The 16,901-nt window shown below is 45.3% G+C and overlaps 1 protein-coding gene across 3 annotated transcripts in view; it reads left to right on the top strand.

Annotated features, from left to right (window-relative positions):
• Positions 1–12,405: 12,405 nt before the first annotated feature.
• GRM8 (glutamate metabotropic receptor 8) overlaps positions 12,406–16,901 on the top strand; it is a 307,752-nt gene continuing 303,256 nt past the window's right edge. The window contains exons 1-2 of one of the 3 annotated variants that reach the window (XM_056513682.1): positions 12,406–12,422; positions 12,715–12,978. The gene's annotated coding sequence lies outside the window, so the exon portion shown is untranslated. Of the gene's footprint in view, positions 12,423–12,714; positions 12,979–14,328; positions 14,484–16,901 lie in introns of those variants that run through there. The other 2 variants (XM_056513667.1, XM_056513673.1) reach the window with 2 other exon arrangements.

Here is a 16,901-nt window from a genome sequence, read left to right as displayed (position 1 = left end):
ATGCTGCAGTGTACCTGTTGGCCTCTTGCTGCCACTCCAGAGAAGTGAATGTCTCCTGTGTGGCTGGTGATGATCTCCTACCTTCATTTCCCTTGGACAGGACAAACATTCCCAGACACCTTTTACAGTTGGATAGCTGGACCAAGTTCTTTGTGCCTTTTATCCAAACATCCTGCCAATGGTTGCTTAACCTTGAAGGTTTTTAAATGTCTTTGGATATCTTCAACTCAGTCTGCAATGCTACCTCCCTACCAAAGCTTCAGTGGATCCCAAAAGTAGGCAGAAGAGCTGCAAAATCCCTTTAAATGAGCCTGCCTGGCTCAATGCCAAAACTGTGTCCCTCCCTAGCAGTAATTACCTGTAAAGTGTTTCTGATGGACCTCTTGCACGTATTGCACTCACCCAGGAGGCAGAAACATGCAGGAGATGCTCTCTTCCAAGGGAGGGACTCCAGGTTCACAGCCTCTCTGCTGTAGCCATGGGGCAGTGTGAAGTCTCCTGGTGAAGCCAGGGGGATGTGGCTCAGCAGCCTCACAAGGATTTAGCTGAGAAGAGGCAGCGTGCAGTGCAATGGGGAGAGCAGGGTTCTCACTGCTGTTCAGGAGTCTTCTTCCCACTGAGTGACCTATTTCAAGCTGTGGAAGGAGCTCGGGTATCTGGCTCTGAATTTCATCCTGGAAGTCAGCCTAAAAGTTAGGTGTTGGTGCCTTTAAATCTTTCACTGGGTCTAACCCAAAAAGGTAGAAAAAATATCTGAACCATTCTTCTATACTTCTAATGATTTCATACGTATCTTTGCAATTGTGCACCCTGTAATGTTGATGGGTAAATGTCAGTGCTGACAGCTCTTGTGATTTGAGCCATAACTCTTGTGAAATATGTGACCATTTATAAAGACCTGGAAGGTGGATAAAAACCAGGATGCACTAAGTTTCCATTAAAAAAAATAAAAATAATTTTTTCTTCAGTTGGTTTAAAAACCTTGAGAATTTGTCTTCAGTGGAAAGCTGAGGCCTAGAAGATAAATATGACTCCAAGTGTAATAAATGACCAACATTCCTAATTTCAGCTAATACAACTCTGAGCCCTGACATGACTTTTTGATTGAATTGTAGCTGCAGAACTGAACCTGGCAGAGTTATAGAACAGTCTGCTGAACATTAGAAGCAGTAAATGGATGGTGTGGGTATCAGACTGATCAGGCTTGAAAACAAGAAATCTCTCAGGTCATTCCAGAATAGATCAATTATTCATTCACCTGGCATTACAGATCGCTTAATCATATATAAACTACTGTCTAGAAAACTTTTAAATGAGGCTTTAGTGCAAGCCTAAAAGGTCTGTTAACTTTTTCAACTCTAAGAGAATATTTCAGGGTGATTTTTGCAAGGAATCAACATCCACAGAAAAGTTTTCTGCTTTCCCCCACACTATTTTATGTAATTTTCATTTCATGCTTTTTTCTGCTAAAGAATTATTGTGTTACATGGCACATACAGGCACTGGGATATCAAATACAATGCATCAGGATTTAGTAGTCTTGTTAGTGCCAAATATGTCCTCAATAGCTGCTGATGACTGCATAACTTTTAAATTTAAAAAAAAATTGTTAAACACCTCTAGTCTTTATGCAAGCAAGTAGTACCAGCCGATTAAAACATGTTCTTTTAGCAAAGCCATTTCTCAAAGTAAGGTTGTTAATGGATGCAGTTGTAATAACCTGGGGCTCATTTTAAGTTTTTAATAAGTTGCATGTGTTCTACAGACTCAGTGAAGGCAGTGCTGTTTTGAAGAGGTGATTGTTAAGAAAAAAATCTTTAAGTAAACATCAAATGTATGAGAGGAAAAAATCTTAATGTCTCTATTAGCTATTCATTTAATCCAAAATTAAAATTGGCTCTGCTGAGAAAGAACTTCAAAAATTACCTACATTAACCAAATTAACTTCTCTAGAGATTTTAAATTTAATTGTAAAAGCATATTTTTAACTGGCAAATACAAGATTAAATTACTTTTACTTTCTAGCAAATGTGTATATGTTTTAGTCTTAACTTCCTTTCAGTCAATTAAACTCTTCTCATGGCTGATGCGACAACTTTATTTATTTCAGTTCAGAAGCAGAAGTGTTTCAGAATCCCAATGAGGTGTACTTGAGTCAAACACAAGGCTGCAGTTATGAGTGTTAAGCATTAAAATCCTTTTTATCCAATAGCTAGTTCATGGGATACAGCTGTATTGCACTGAGAAACCCAGACCCAAATGGAACCCCTTCTGGAAATCTTCTAAATAACATGGACATGTTGTACACCAGCACAAGCTTGCTTCAATTTCAGATTCCTCTCTGGAAGGTGGTGTGAAAGATTTTCTTGGCCCCTGTGGGCTTGCAGGAAGAAAAACTCATGTGCTGAATCAGGATAAAAACCTGTTTCCAATTAAGTTTTGTATTGGTATTTCCTTTCCCCAGAGTATGTGAGGCTGCAGAGCTCCTCTATTTCAGCTGTGTGAGTACCAATATATCTGTGCTGACAGTGATCTGGATTAGACAGAGGCTGGATTTAGCTGGAAGTGGTCAGATAAGATGCCCACACTGGCACAGACACTTCTGGCTGTGTAATCAGAGCACACCCTGCCCACGTGTGCAGGGGCAGCCCCAGTACCCACTGGGACCCTCCTGCAGGGCTGGTGGGTGTGCCCCATGCATGGTCCTGGCTGGTGCTGAGTCCTTCTTCTTTCCCAAGCTCCTGGGGAGAGGCAACCCTTCCACATGAAGAGGCAGAGAAGCCAAGGCTCAGAGCAGGAGCACCTGAGCTGTCTGTTCTGAGGTTATGGAGGGGCACACTGAGAGCAGTGAGATCTAGTCTAAAGCTAATGCCCCTCCTGTTAGTCTCTGTACTCAAGGGAGAGAGACTGTGACATCTGTCAGTCCATTTACCACCTTTTTTAAGTCACCTGTTTCAGGATGAAGTGGTTACTCTGGAGAGGATGATTTCTCCTCCTCGTTTGAAAAAAATCTTAGGGTTACTGTTAGGGCATGTGAATCTTGTCTCCTGGATTTCCTGGAGGATCACTGCTCCAAAACTTTGTTATAGATCAAGGTGCACTATTCAGCTTAGTGATAAATACATTTAGCATCTCATTGCTCATTGCCTGTGATCTGCAAACCCCAGCCTGAAACCCACTGAGGTAACCAACACATGTTAGATGTTGTAAAACCAGCTATTTTGTAATATGGACAAGCTCATTCAGTGTGTGCTAAAGCTACTGAAATTTATTTTTGCTCATTTCTTCATATGTTTGAAATTTCAAACTAGACTCTGTGCTAAGGTTTTAAAAGCTCATAAGTAATAGATACATTAATATGCTTAACATATTTTAATCCAAACTTACTGCATTTAAAAATGAGCATGAAGCGTTGCATGTTGCAGTGCTGATTTTGTAGAAGTGCAACTTCAAATTTTAGTGAGTACAGTTTACCCTTACAATGGAATACAGTGCAACTGCAATAAAGTAATTTTTAAGTCTTTGACTCATAAATCCAATGAAATAATATGATTAATAGTGGTTTTGTTGGTCAACAACCTAGTATTTTTTTATACCACTATATACTCTTTATATGACTTTCCCCCTGATATTAGGAAATAGAAGTGGCAGAAGTGATTTTCTATGGGCTCTCATCCAACACTTAGCAATAGTGCTTATGTGGATCTGTCCTCACAAACAAATTATTGATATTTTAAAACATCTTTTCTTTTTCTTTTCTGTTCTGATTTAGAACAAGTACAAGATTTTAAATTTTTCTGTGAAGCAAAAATAATGGAAAGAGATGTTAGTGACACCTCAATACATAATCATTGCAGGATAAAATATATCTCCTGGCCTGAAACTGATTTAAATCTTCATTATTTTCTCAATGTTTATGCAGCATTCCTGCAACTGAAGGGAAATGGGGCATTATCACTACAGCCTCCTGAGCTGTTTGAGCAAAAGATAGAATATTGCCCCCAGTCAGCACATCTGTTTGGGCTCATTCTCGAACACACTCTCTGCCCTAGTGGGTGTTTCTTGACCTGAAGCAGGAAACTGCACAAGATGGGGAGAGAAGATGTGCAGAGCAAGTCATTTAGCACAAGAGGGGCAGATCATGGTGTGGGCACTGGGGCCCTGTGCCCACCCTGTCCTTGCTCCAGGGGTGTCACCTGGGGCTGGGACTGTCTGGGGATGAGGTCTGGCTGCCTGATGGAGCTGGGGCATAGCCTGTGTTCCAGCTTCATCCAAGGGGTGATCCTGTTGCTTTGGTCCAAGACGCCTCTGTGGTCCCTTCTGAGTGGTGTGAGCAGTGGTGGACAAGGGGCTTGCATCAAAGTAACAGCCCTAAGCCAAGGTGCAAATATAGACTTGTGCAGTGAAACCCATCCTGGAGCATGTTTGAAATTAGGGCAGTTTCTTGATGTCAGGGAGTGCTGGTTTCAGTCACTGGGTGCAAGGAGTCAGGAAAAGGATGCCTTCATGTGCTTCTGTCATGGCAAATGAATACCACAGCTACAGGGCTGGAGCTCCCATCAGTTTCTCCTCCTACATAAGTCCAGCCCTTTATTTTCAAATTTCATTTTTTAAAGTGTTGAATGCAAAATAAAAATAAACAAACAAAATAAGAAAATAAACAACCTAAACCAACAAAACCAATCACAAAGCAATGTAATAGCACCTAAGGTAAAAAAAAATAAAAAAAATTGTTTGATCCTCAGTTATTTATTTTGTGTTTATGTCATTCATTGCTCATTTCATCTTCTTTCAAATGTTTGAGCATTTCTAATTTAGTCTGCCAAATAAGATTTAGACTGTGGACTTTCCAACTAGGTCATCCCCAGTCTAAATACAGAGATACTATGTTCCCAGAGGAATGTTTTATTTCTTGAAAGCTCTTGGCTGGATACTTGAATTAATTCTTCTATGGAGAAAAAGAGCTTCAGTTTGAGTTCAAAAGCTTTTTCCTCAATTTTACCTGTTTTATTGGGCAATGGGCACTCATATTTCTGTAGTAACACTTGTGGGCATTGAGAGTTAATATTGAGGGCAAACACAAGGCAGTATGGGAGAAGCAGCTAGAGACATTAATAAATACACAACATTTTGTCAAGTTTTACAAGTGTAGTTGCTGTAGTAGTTGTATTTCACACTGAAATAGTTCTGTGCCATTCCTGAGTTGCCCAACAAGACCACTGAGGTAGCATTTAAGAACTGGAAAAGCTTCTGCTGCAGAAGCATCATCAGTATCTGGTATAATACTCACCTAATTGGTTACCTGTCTTCAGGTCAGAGTTAAGCAATGAAGCCCAGGAAAATAAATCATTAACCTTAATACCAATGACATGACTAAGTGGCTTTTAGATATCCTAGGTAATCTTTTTTAATACATGAAAATGCCACTATCATAAGAGTACATTACTGTTGGTCTTTCTTGATTGAACTTCTACCATTCATTGCTTTGTACTTTACTTACAGTTTAAACAATGAAGGGTTTTATTAAGATGACCATCATGATCATTGACAAATGAATGTAATTCCCAAACTAGAGATGCAGAGCAGAACACTGGATGAATGTTGTGTCACTGTACATTTAATCTTCTTCCCAACAACATTTGTAGGGAGTTTGTTGCTTCTGTTGCACAGAACCTACAGCAAATATGGTTACTCACAAGTTTTCTGTATTAAAAAGTTCTGCCTTCACTTTATAAACACAAGATGGAATTGTGTACATTATTTACAGCTGGTAACTATTAAATGAAGTGTGAAACTTCCCCGTGAAACATGCTAGCCTTTAATTAGTTACAAGGTCTAGTTCTCTTAGAGCTTCAGTGCAGCATTTCAGCTCTGGCCCTCAGGGCAACACCAGGACAGTTTTCAAGACTGTAACCTCAATCTGGCATGGACTATATATATCTTAACAAGTCACATGGGCCAGCACAGATCTATAGAGCAAAATATCTGGTGCTGATGAGTTGATGTCCACATCACGTGGATCACCTCAGGTTAGCCCCAGTTTTGTCTGCCAGTGATTGTAACACTTTGGGTGCAGTCCTGGAGTGCAACTTCAGCTTCTGTTTTTCCTTCAGAGGAATCCAGACCATGAGCCCTTAGACTGCTCTCCTACATTAACCAAAGCACATCACAATAAGGGAAAACGGGAAGGTTTACTTCAAAAGTGTGCTCATGATGAAGAATTCATGTTTAACATGCACTCCCCCACAAAGCACCGTATGGATGCAAAAACTCTTCATGTGTGAATCTTGACCAGCATCTTGTTCATGTAAAGATCAGTGAAAAACTGAATCCTGACTTTTTTTCACAGTCAATCAATTAAAATGATTGCTTAATTTTGTACTAATTAAGTTTTAGGAAAAAAAAATGCAGAATTTTTTCCTTACAAATATGTAACTTCTTAATAAATATAATTTTTTGCTAAGGATTTTCCACTTTTAAATACTTGGCACAGAGTTGGTTGACTTTTTAAGACCATTTTGAATATTTTTCAGCAACTCACTGTGGGAAGGGTAGAGGAAGAACTCATTAATGCTGGAGCATTACCACCAGAACAGGCACAATGTGAAACTAGTCATGAACTGGTGGTCTCAGACCCTAAGCCTGACCCTAAGTCTGACTGCCTGCACCTTCCCATTCTCCAGTGGTGGATATGCCTCACCTCACTTTGATCATACACTGCAGACATTTACATCTGAGACAGTTGTTTAAACTCTTTTTATAGTTCATGGAGAGAAAAAGACACTTCTGAGGCATGATTTACATGTTCTGTTTAGGCATCTGTGCTAGTATCAGGTGACTCACTGCCTGGGAAGGAGATATTTCTTTCCATTTCCATATTTTTTTCTTTTACACAGAGGAATGTTTTAAATATGAGAGGTTTACATCTTAGGTGTTTGAGAATCTCATCTGAAGACCTGTGTATTTTGCCCAAGAAAGGTCACCTCTATGAACCCAAAAACATATTACATGATTCTTACAGGACAATTTCAAGAGGAATTGGCTAATAGGGCATGCTCACATGCTTATTCTGATGGATCTGGGCACATGAAGTGACACCATCATGTACCTAACATCAACCTTGTGAATTTACATTCCCAATCAGAGATTAACTTCAGGCCAAATGCTGGGCTGTGGATACAGCTGCTGCCTGTATGGACACTGTATGGAAGTTGTGGTTTTAGGGGAATTCTCAGAGCCTCATCAAAAATGCCCTTCCTGCTCCCTGCTGCATGAAGGTGGGTCTTGCAACATTTAAACTTACAATCACATTTAAGCAAAGTGTTTTTTTTTTGCTTCAAGTGAGTTTTCATTCATGATTTTGATGATTCCTAGAGCTACAATTCTGTTGATTCTGCAACAAGCCATGAAAAGAAATGGCTGTGCAAAATAATGCCTTGCAATCTAGACAATGGATTAAAGGCTTGTTTTCTGGTTGTCTAATAGGCAGTATTAAAAGTAGAATCAAAGTTTACTTTATATCAAACCTTGAACTTTCTTTTTTTTTTATTTAGAGAGTGCACAGAGATTTTGCAAACTTAGCTTAGAAAGTAGTCTTCTGCCAGATTCTGCTGTCCACACAAAAATTATAGAGATACCAAAGTTGAAGATTAGTTATTTGCATGCATTGCTAACTGAGAGGATTTTGCCAAAAAGTGGCCAGGTGGCTGGAATAAGGCCTGATCAGCTCCACTTGCCTTTTGGCAAATGACATTGTATGCAAATAACTTATTTGGAAGGGTATATAAATACATATTTTTTTTACCGCTATGTAAAATAGCTGTATGTATCTGCTGTTATTTAAGAGGAAAGGTTATGGCTCACATGCTGGAAAGGTAATGTGGCTTGGCTTTCTGATTTATAAACCTTTTTTGTACCTCACCTCAAAGATGTCAGCATTTCAAAGGCTGGTGAAGTAATCTCTAAATATAGCTTTTTATCAGTTTTTGTAAAGTGGCTTAGAGTGAAAGGCACTCTTAAACACGATTTCCTTTTTCCTTTACTAAAGGACAAAATGACAGACTAGAGGTTTAGAAGCAGCTGAACCCAGTACCTCTGTAGGCACTTGTCATTATACTAGAGTCATGCTAGTGGGGACTGTCCCCATTATAACAGTGTAAGAAGGGATAACTGCCCTGGGGAGTTGCAATTTTTAGTTAATTAGCACCAAGTCTCTTCTCTTTAGCAAAAGTTTTGCTTCACAACCCTCTCTGCTGACTCCAGTGTTCTGGCTGGTGTGGGAGAGTATTTTGCAGGCTCATCATCCACTTGTATTTTGGAAACACTGTATTTGATTAATAAATGTACTATACCCTTCACTTAAATGTAGTATGTGTCCACCATTTTTGGCTTCTAGATGTGTCTCCTTCACATTTCAATCACATTTAGAGGCAAATTCTTATACTGTGCATTAAGAAAATCTGTCAAGTTTTGTGACATGTTTGGGAGAGATGTGTCACTGTCATCCTGTAGCTCTGTGCAGAAAACAGACACATAAGAGAATGTGACACAAGACTTTGACCAGGATATAAATGAGGGCCAAGAGCCCCACTCTGCTCCATGGCTTTGGCAGCCAGTGGTCAAGGCAACTCAGACACAACGCAATGGTGTGACCCTGGGTGAGGCTGCTGAGGAGACAGCTTTGTGAGAAAGCTGTACAAAATCTCCTTTGGGCTCCCCAGAGCTTTTTTAAGCTCTGATATTCCTTCTTTGCCCTTCCTAGAGCTGTTTCAGTCATGCTTGTGCCTTGCCATGTAGCCCTGTAATGAAGATTCTGATCTTCCAGCTTGACTTCCTGGCTTGACATCAGACTTGCCTCAGCATTGTGACTTTTCTAGCAATCTCTGGGATGTGATGACTTTGGCTGCTGCCACCAGACCTGCTTTGCTCTGTTCCATAGTTTGGCTGTGGTGGGACTTAGTGTCCTGCTGTTTCAAAGGTTTCAAAAACCCATTTACCAAACAGTGTTCATGTGCTGCTCCTTCCAGCAGAACAGTGGTTTCCAGATGCTAAAATCTTCTAGCATACTGGAGTTTGTTAGACAGATTTGGAAATTAGAAACTGAAAATATTCTGATTCTGAAAATGCCATGCCTGAAAACCAGGCTGCCTTTCCTACATGATGGCTATCTTTCTTTTTAAAGTTTAAGCTTTTACATCTCCTGTTCATTGCTGGAACGTTTATTTGAAATAAGCCACAGTTGGGGCCTTCTAAAGGTATATTCTATTAACAGATGGTTGCACACTCTCTTTGGCCTTCAGATAATGCTTTCTGTCATAGTTACTCATGTGAAGTGCCTTTTCTCCACCTTTTCTTTTTTCTCCACATAAATTTGTAAAAATATATTAGTCTTAAAGAAGTGCACATGGAACACTCAAGTTTCAAGTTCTTTTCTTTAATGATCATGTTTCTTGGAAAATTCAAACACACTTTTTCTGTAGTACCTTGTAACTCAGAACCCAGTAGTATCCACTATCACTTTAATGGAAGTCAATGACTTTGTGGTTCTGTATTCTTTAATGGCTATTAATCAGCAGGCTTTTACTGAACAGTGATTATTCAAGAGGTTTTATTGCCTTTGTGGATTTAATTCCCATGTTTGAATAACTCAGAAAGTCACATTTCTCACCTAAGTAGCAACAAAACCCTCATCCAGAACTCAGAGTGTCTTACTTCACACCATTTCAAAGTTTTAAAAAAATCAGCTCCATTTGAATGTCATTAAAAACTGTACTGGTGATTGCAATTACGGAAAAGGGCCATTGGATCAAGAGTTACTTTGCTGAAATCGCTGCTTGGATACACAGGGGTTCAACATCTTCTGTGTAAGAGAAAAAGAGGCACAGAGATTGACAGATGCATTTGGTTTTGCTTGGCTTTAAAGAGATGTTTACAGTAAGGATTTATTCCAGGCAGCAGTTAAACCTACAGCCTCTCAGGCCGTGCCTTTGTGATCCATTTCAGCATGGCCCTGCCAGTCTCCTAATGTGACACATGCTGCCTGTGACAGTCAGGACTTCACAAATAAAAAAGGCAATTTAAGATCTCCTTTATGTCAGCTTGGTCTCCAGGACTGGATTTCTTGCCTTCCAAGTCACTTGTGAAGGTAGTAGTTGTCCCGAGCCCTGACATTAGTCTTCTGCACAAACTGGCATTAGCTACTGTTGGGTTTGAATCAGAACAAATCCTTCTCAAAGAACCATGGACGTGTTTCACCTCTCTCCTGTGCCATCTATCCTCACAGAATGGCCTTTTTCATGTGAAGCTTCTTATTATCTTCCATCCCCTCCAATTAATTTTCTCTGTTTGCATTTAGTTAAAGCACAGCAAACTTCAGTTATGCATTTATTTATCATATTCCCACCAGAAAGTAATTGTGGTACTCACTATAAATATAAATAAAAAGTATACTCTCAATGCCCTCAAAATGGTGCTATAGAAAAGATGTGGCTAGAAAAAGTAGGGGGAGTCATCAGGGTACATTCAGGTTGGTGGCCAAGCTGGAAGCACATTGGAGGTTTCTGTATCCCAGTCTTTTGGCCTCAGCTTGCTTCTCCAGCTGCAAGATTCACTCAAGAGTTCAGGCATCACCTGTGTCCTCAGGACATCACTTGGTTTTGCTTTGCTGAACTTTCTGATAAGCGGCTGGAGAGGCAAAGTACAAATGCAGTTGGAAATTGGTCTATTCAGCATTGATAGACCACTGCAACTCATGCATGCCTAATTTTCCTGATGGGAGTAAAGGAGGAATGGAATTGAAATGGAATTTTGCTCATGGTTGAACATCAGGACATAGTCACCTATATGACCATATTCCTGATTTCTGAAATAAATCATTGAAACATCTCCTCCATCTTCTGTCATTGAAGGTTTTGAGAAAAAACAAATGCAAACATGAGATAATACATGCTGCCTAAGACCTGGCTGTTTTCCCAGTGCCATTTTGCAATTGTAAGAGACCTTTTCCATAAAAGAAGTTACAGGCTTGAATGATGCATCGAGGATGGTCTGAATCCCGTGGTTTGCCTGGGGAAGACCTTTAACATAAACACAAGCAGTAACACATAACAAAGATGATAGCAGGAATACTGGTTGGACATACTTGAGCACTCTTAGAATTCCTCCTTCCAGCAATGACGCCTAAGTTAGACAGCTCGGGGCAAAGCAAAGCAAAATGTTATTCCTTGTAAGGGAAGTAGTTCAGACTAGCGGTAGACAGGAAGATGGAAAAGATGTGGTTGATGTCAGGAGCCTGACGAGGCGGCCATCCTGCCGGTGGGGTTTGGAGCCCGGTGCCGGTGCCGGTGCCGGTGCCGAGCCCAGCGGGGCCGCGCCGCGGGTGCAGTTGCGGGCAGCGCCCTCGAGGTGGAACCTTCTCACCGAGGCTGAGCTCCGCTCCCGGGCGGGCGGAGCGGCCCCGCCGGGGCATCCCTGTGCCATGGCCGAGTGCTGGGCAGAGCCTTTAGGAGCGGAGCAAACTTCCAGAGCCTTCTGGCGAGGTGCTCCCGGCTGTGTCCCTTACCCTCCGGGATGGCCCCGGCTCCGCACCGCCGAAACCTCCCTGTGCCTGGGGATAAATGGGGACTCCGCCACCCGGCATCCGAGCTGCGAGCCAAAACCGGGGACGGGATAAAGAGCGACGGGAATCTTATCCTGTGTCATCGATCCTGTGGTGGGGGACACGATTTCGCCGCCCGCGGAAGGCGGGATGGGGATGGGAATGGAGGCTCCGCACCCTGGGGGAGACGGCATTAAACAGACCCGGCCCGTGCCGGTGACCCCCTCTTTGTCCCCCTCCTTGCTCCCGCTCCCCACTGCCACAGCCTCAGCCTTCACCGGCTTCCTCTGCTCAGGAATCCCGCGGCACGCGTTTGCCGGGCACCGCGCCCGGGCGGAGCGGGGGTGCCGGGGAGGGCGGTGCCGACGGCGGGCGGGCGGGCCCGGAGCCGCAGCCCGCGACCAGCTGGGGATTCACGTGGAGCGGTGCCGAGCTGTGCCGTGCCGAGCTGTGCCGTGGCGCGCCGCCTCCTTCAGCACCAAGAACAGCTACAAGCGTGGCTACGCTCCCGCCCCGCTGTGCCGTGTCGAGCCGAGCCGAGCCGTGCCCCGCGGTTCCGTGCCGCGCTGGGCTGTTCCGTGCCGTGCTGAGCTGTTCCGTGCCGTGCTGGGCTGTTCCGTGCCGCGCTGAGCTGTTCCGTGCCGCGCTGAGCTGTTCCGTGCCGCGCTGGGCTGTTCCGTGCCGTGCTGGGCTGTTCCGTGCCGCGCTGAGCTGTTCCGTGCCGCGCTGAGCTGTTCCGTGCCGCGCTGGGCTGTTCCGTGCCGCGCTGGGCTGTTCCGTGCCGCGCTGGGCTGTTCCGTGCCGTGCCCGTCCCGCCAGAGCCGCGGTAAGCTCAGCAGCGTCGCGCCGCTCCCGCGGGCGCCCGGCGGCTCCGGGCCGTGGGCTCCGGGCTCGGACCGCTCCTCCGGCGGGGGCCGGGCCGGGGGCGGGGGCTGGGGCTGGCTCTGGGGTGTTTTCTCACCTGGCTGTGAACGGCTCGCCTGGGCCGGTGCGTGTGTCCGCTGCTGCGACTGTGCGGCAAGGCAGCGGAGGGCTGGTATAGTCACGGGGGCTGAGCAACCGACCCCAAAAAGTTACCTTGTGGATTTTTTATTTATTTATTTATTTTATTTTTTAAGGCGAGGGGAGGAGAAGTGAGGAAGGAAGGAGTCAGTGGAGCAGGCTCGGCTTGGCTGTTCGCGAGTGTTAAAGCAGCACGACTGAAACCACTCTCCTGGATACCTGTCCCGGGCTGAGCTCTCGCATATTAAACTGACGCTGCTGAGGGAAACTGTCTGAGACGAGGATTGTACAGAAATTACCTCATGCTATTCCCGATCGCCACCGAGTATAATTCCAGGGATCTCCACAGTAACATGGATATGCAACTCTTTTCGATCAAGGTATTTGTGTATCTGTGTGTGTGTGTGTCCTCTTTAATTCTTTTAAGCAGACTGGAGGAGGCAAATAATATGCGTTTTGCCTCAGTTAAGATTTTTGGGCTGGGAATCCCGAGCAATCCTCCCCGCCTGCTTCGTGGCGCCGGGAGCTTTTATTTTTTTTGCTTTAATTATTTATAATTTTTATTGTCGATAGCCTCCCCCAATCAGATCTAACGAAAGAGATCCCGGACACGGTGCCGTCACAGCAGCGAGCAAAAAGGGAGAATCTCGGAGCTGCCGAGCAGTGAGGTCTCCCCCTGGCCGTCTTAGCCGGGTCTTCTCCCACCCCCAGGGGGAGGGGGGCACAGGGCTTCCCCCGCGCTCCCATCACCTTGTTCACGTTTCACTGGCCAGGAGGGAAGAGGGGCCAGGGCCAGCCCCAGTTCTCCGGGGCCAGGGCGGGCGAGGTGCCGGCCGCCCATGCTGCCGGGTGGGCTCAGTTCCTTGGCTCCGACGGGGACACCCCCGCGTCCTTGGGGAGGGAAGGGGCAGGAGGATCCCCGCCGAGCTCCGGGGGCTTCTCCCCGCGAGGAAAAACGCGAAAGACTGTGCGGGCACGGGGCAAACACTTAACTGTCCTCGGCGTGGAGCAGCATCCTCAGCGCCGGCATGTGCAGGAATGCGAAGTGTTGGCAGGTGAATGTATGACACGGTAAAAAAACCTAAACCAAATAAGCCAACCATCAGCAACAGCAACAAAAAACAGAGAAATAAGAAAACCAAACACAAAAACCGTACAACAGAACTCAAGTAATAAAAATCAATCAGTGACCCAAAGTGCGTGGAAATCCGGCGTTGGCATTTTGGAGTTTGCAAGCTTTTGACCTCTGGGACCAGGGATTCATTAAAAGAGACTTAGGTTTGCATCGAGGGGGGAGCAGAAGCGCATTAAAGCTGACCAGTTGATGCAAGGAGAGGAAGGAATCAGAGGCTGGAAATAAGAGGCGACGCTTGTTTTCGCATCGCCGCTGACGGAGGTGCAGCGCTCCCGGCCGGGGAGCGGGGTTCGGAGGGGCCCTGGTCCAGCCAGGAGATCCGCATGTGCCCCCGTCCCCCGCCCACGGCCGCCTCGGCTGCAAGGCCGCGGCCGGAGGCAGCTCCGAGCCGTGCTACGGCCGCTCGCTGGAAGGAGCGAGCCTGCGAGGAGAGCCGCGACGAGGCTGTGCCGGAATCCCTGCACAGCACACGCCAGCTGGGGTACGGATGAGGCTGGGAAGAGACAAAAATATTAAATCGCTCGGCTAAGTAAAGTGGAGAACAATAGGGGGCTCCCTTCAAGGGAGAAGCGCGGCGCTGGTGGGCGATGGTCGCGGAGTTGCGGGAGAGCGGCTCGCCCAGCCCGGGGGCGCTCCCCGGGCCCCTCCGCTGGGCGGGGCCGGCCGGGCTGCGGTGGCCCTTCCTGGGGCCGGGAGAGGTGCGGAGCACGCGGCGAGCCGGGAAGCGCGGAGGAGCCGCGGGGAAAGGCGGTGCGTGGCCGGCTGTCGGCTCCCGGCTCCCGGCTCCCGGCGGTGTGCGCCGGCGGCAGGCGGAGCGGGGCGGAGGGCAGGGAGCGGGTGCGGAGCGGAGCGCGGTGCGCGGGGTGCGGGATGCGCTGCGGGATGCGGTGCGGGATGCGCTGCGGGATGCGGTGCGGTCCGCGGAGTTGGCTGCGCTGCGCTGCGCGGAGGGCGCGGGTGCGGTTCGCGGAGCGCTGTTCGGAGCGATGTGCGGAACGCACGGGCGCGCCATGCGCCGGATACGGAGAGCGGGATGCGGAGAGCGGGATGCGGAGAGCGGGATGCGGAGCGATGCTCGCCCGGCCACTCGCCCGGGGACTCGCCCGCTCGCCGGGATCGAGCGTGGACACAGTGGGGGACTTTCCTGCAGGGTGCCCTGGGACGATTTCGGCGGGCGGCTGCGTTTCTGGGGGCAGAGCCGTTCTTCCAGAGCACCGGACTGCACCAGCAGCGCCTGTTCTGAACACAGCTGTGCGGACTGGGGAGGGAGTCTAGTGGGCAGGGGGCAAATGAAAGCAGAAACAACAGAGAAAGCTCTCCAAGGGTGCCTGGGAAAATCTTGATTTACTAGACCAGAGGTGAAACCTTTTCTGAAGGTGTTAATACTGATGGGGTTCATTAAGTTTTAAGTCCAACCAAGGGCAGAGAAAGATATTCAATGTAGTTTCCTTTTTAAAAACTGTAGGCTCCTCTTAGTCTCAGCCCAGCAGAAGGACCTGTGCTGGATTTTCACAGATTAGCTTGTTTGGTAAATGGATATTTGCAGGGTAGGAAGTGAAGGCAGGTGTTTTGGGGTATTTGAAAAGGGGCTGATCAGGCTGAGGGTAGACATCAGACTGCACAGGAAAGAAATAGTTCCTGTAAACGAGATGCTGAGAGTGATTCGCCTTGAAGTCCTGATTATTGTGTAAAGGTTACCTCTGTGGCAGGGGCACAGCAAAGCATTACAGAAGAGCCCAAGTAGATAAGACTACTTACATCAGTGAAAAATTCTCTTGCAAGTTAGGAGTTGCGATGTCAAGGCCAAAGGTTTTTCAAATTCCCTTTTGTTGTCAGCAAAACCCATTAATCTTCTCTATGTGTCGGACTACTGTGTGCAGGTGGCAACTCTACCTGTTCTGTGTGGAAATTCAGCTGTTTGCTTGTTGTGGAACACTGTACAGGAGAAAGAAGCAACTTTTGCAAACATCGAAATGAACGTTAGCAAGAGAATTCTTTCATTGTTCAAAGGTGTCAGTAGTAAAACATCAAAATAATCAAATTTGTTCTTTTTTTCTCCTCAAAACTTAATAATGGAAATTGCCGTTGTTTTAGGTTTTTTGGGGTTTTTTTTTGGTGTTTTTTTTTTTTTTTTTTTTTCTTCCTTCCCCATTCAGTAAAACCAGATCAGTTTTGTATTGACTGGACAATCTGATATTTTGTGAATGGGTTTTTACTCTAGAACTTACTTTATCCTAATTCACAGAATATTTGCTTTATTTTATCTTAGTGAAGTTCTAACCGTGCTTTAAATCCAATAACAGATTAGTTTTTTTGGCTCAAACAAAATTTTAAACAATTTTTTGAGGTATCTTTTCCCCTCACTTGATAGCTTATTTTGCTCCTCAGTAAAGCATTCATGTATGTCTGTCTAGCAGTGTCAGCTGTAAAATGCCCATCCTGCCTGTGCTACAGAGGGTATGCCTTGCTCCTGCTGCTGTCTGTAATTGTGAGATTTTAAAAAAACTGTATTTTCTGATGAACATATTGAATCTTTCTACATGTTTTCAGCAAAAACTTCAGTGCCAGCTGAAGATGGCTCTTTCAGGAACCTCGTTAACAAAATAGAAACATTTCCTATATTTACTTAAGTATTTATCTGTCACTCAACTCATTATTTAGACCTTTTCATTAACATAAAGAGGTTCCATAATGAGGCTGTCTTTTAGTGCAATGAGTCTGTGGTTGGAGTAATGACTGGTCTGGGTTCATTCTGATGCACTGGTTCTGGCAGTGTGGTACAAAAATACACAACCTTGAGTGCCAAATATCTGATAAAGCTGAATGGTTTTGTGAAGGAAGTAATTTCAGAACCAGACACTACATGCAGAAGTTTCCATCTCCCCTGTCTTGCAGTACTCCGCCTCCTTAGGTTTAAAAATAAATATATTTTCTAGCAGAACAAGTGGAGGTTTGTGCTGAAATACTGACTTTAAAAATAGCAATATGTTCTGATAATGCCAGATATTTTTAATGAAATAAACCCAAGAGAAGCATGTATTACAAAGTGACTGGAAGAGATGCTTTGTGGTGTGCTTACTCTGGGGCTGTGCTGGGGAAATATATGAATTTCTTCTCTGAACTGAAGTTTCTAGAGAACACCAACTACTACAGTGGGGAGCCTGGTAA

The sequence above is a fragment of the Oenanthe melanoleuca genome, chromosome 1A (genome assembly GCF_029582105.1).
Source record: "Oenanthe melanoleuca isolate GR-GAL-2019-014 chromosome 1A, OMel1.0, whole genome shotgun sequence".
Lineage (NCBI taxonomy): Eukaryota > Metazoa > Chordata > Aves > Passeriformes > Muscicapidae > Oenanthe > Oenanthe melanoleuca.
This window is presented reverse-complemented; position numbering and strand designations above follow the sequence as displayed.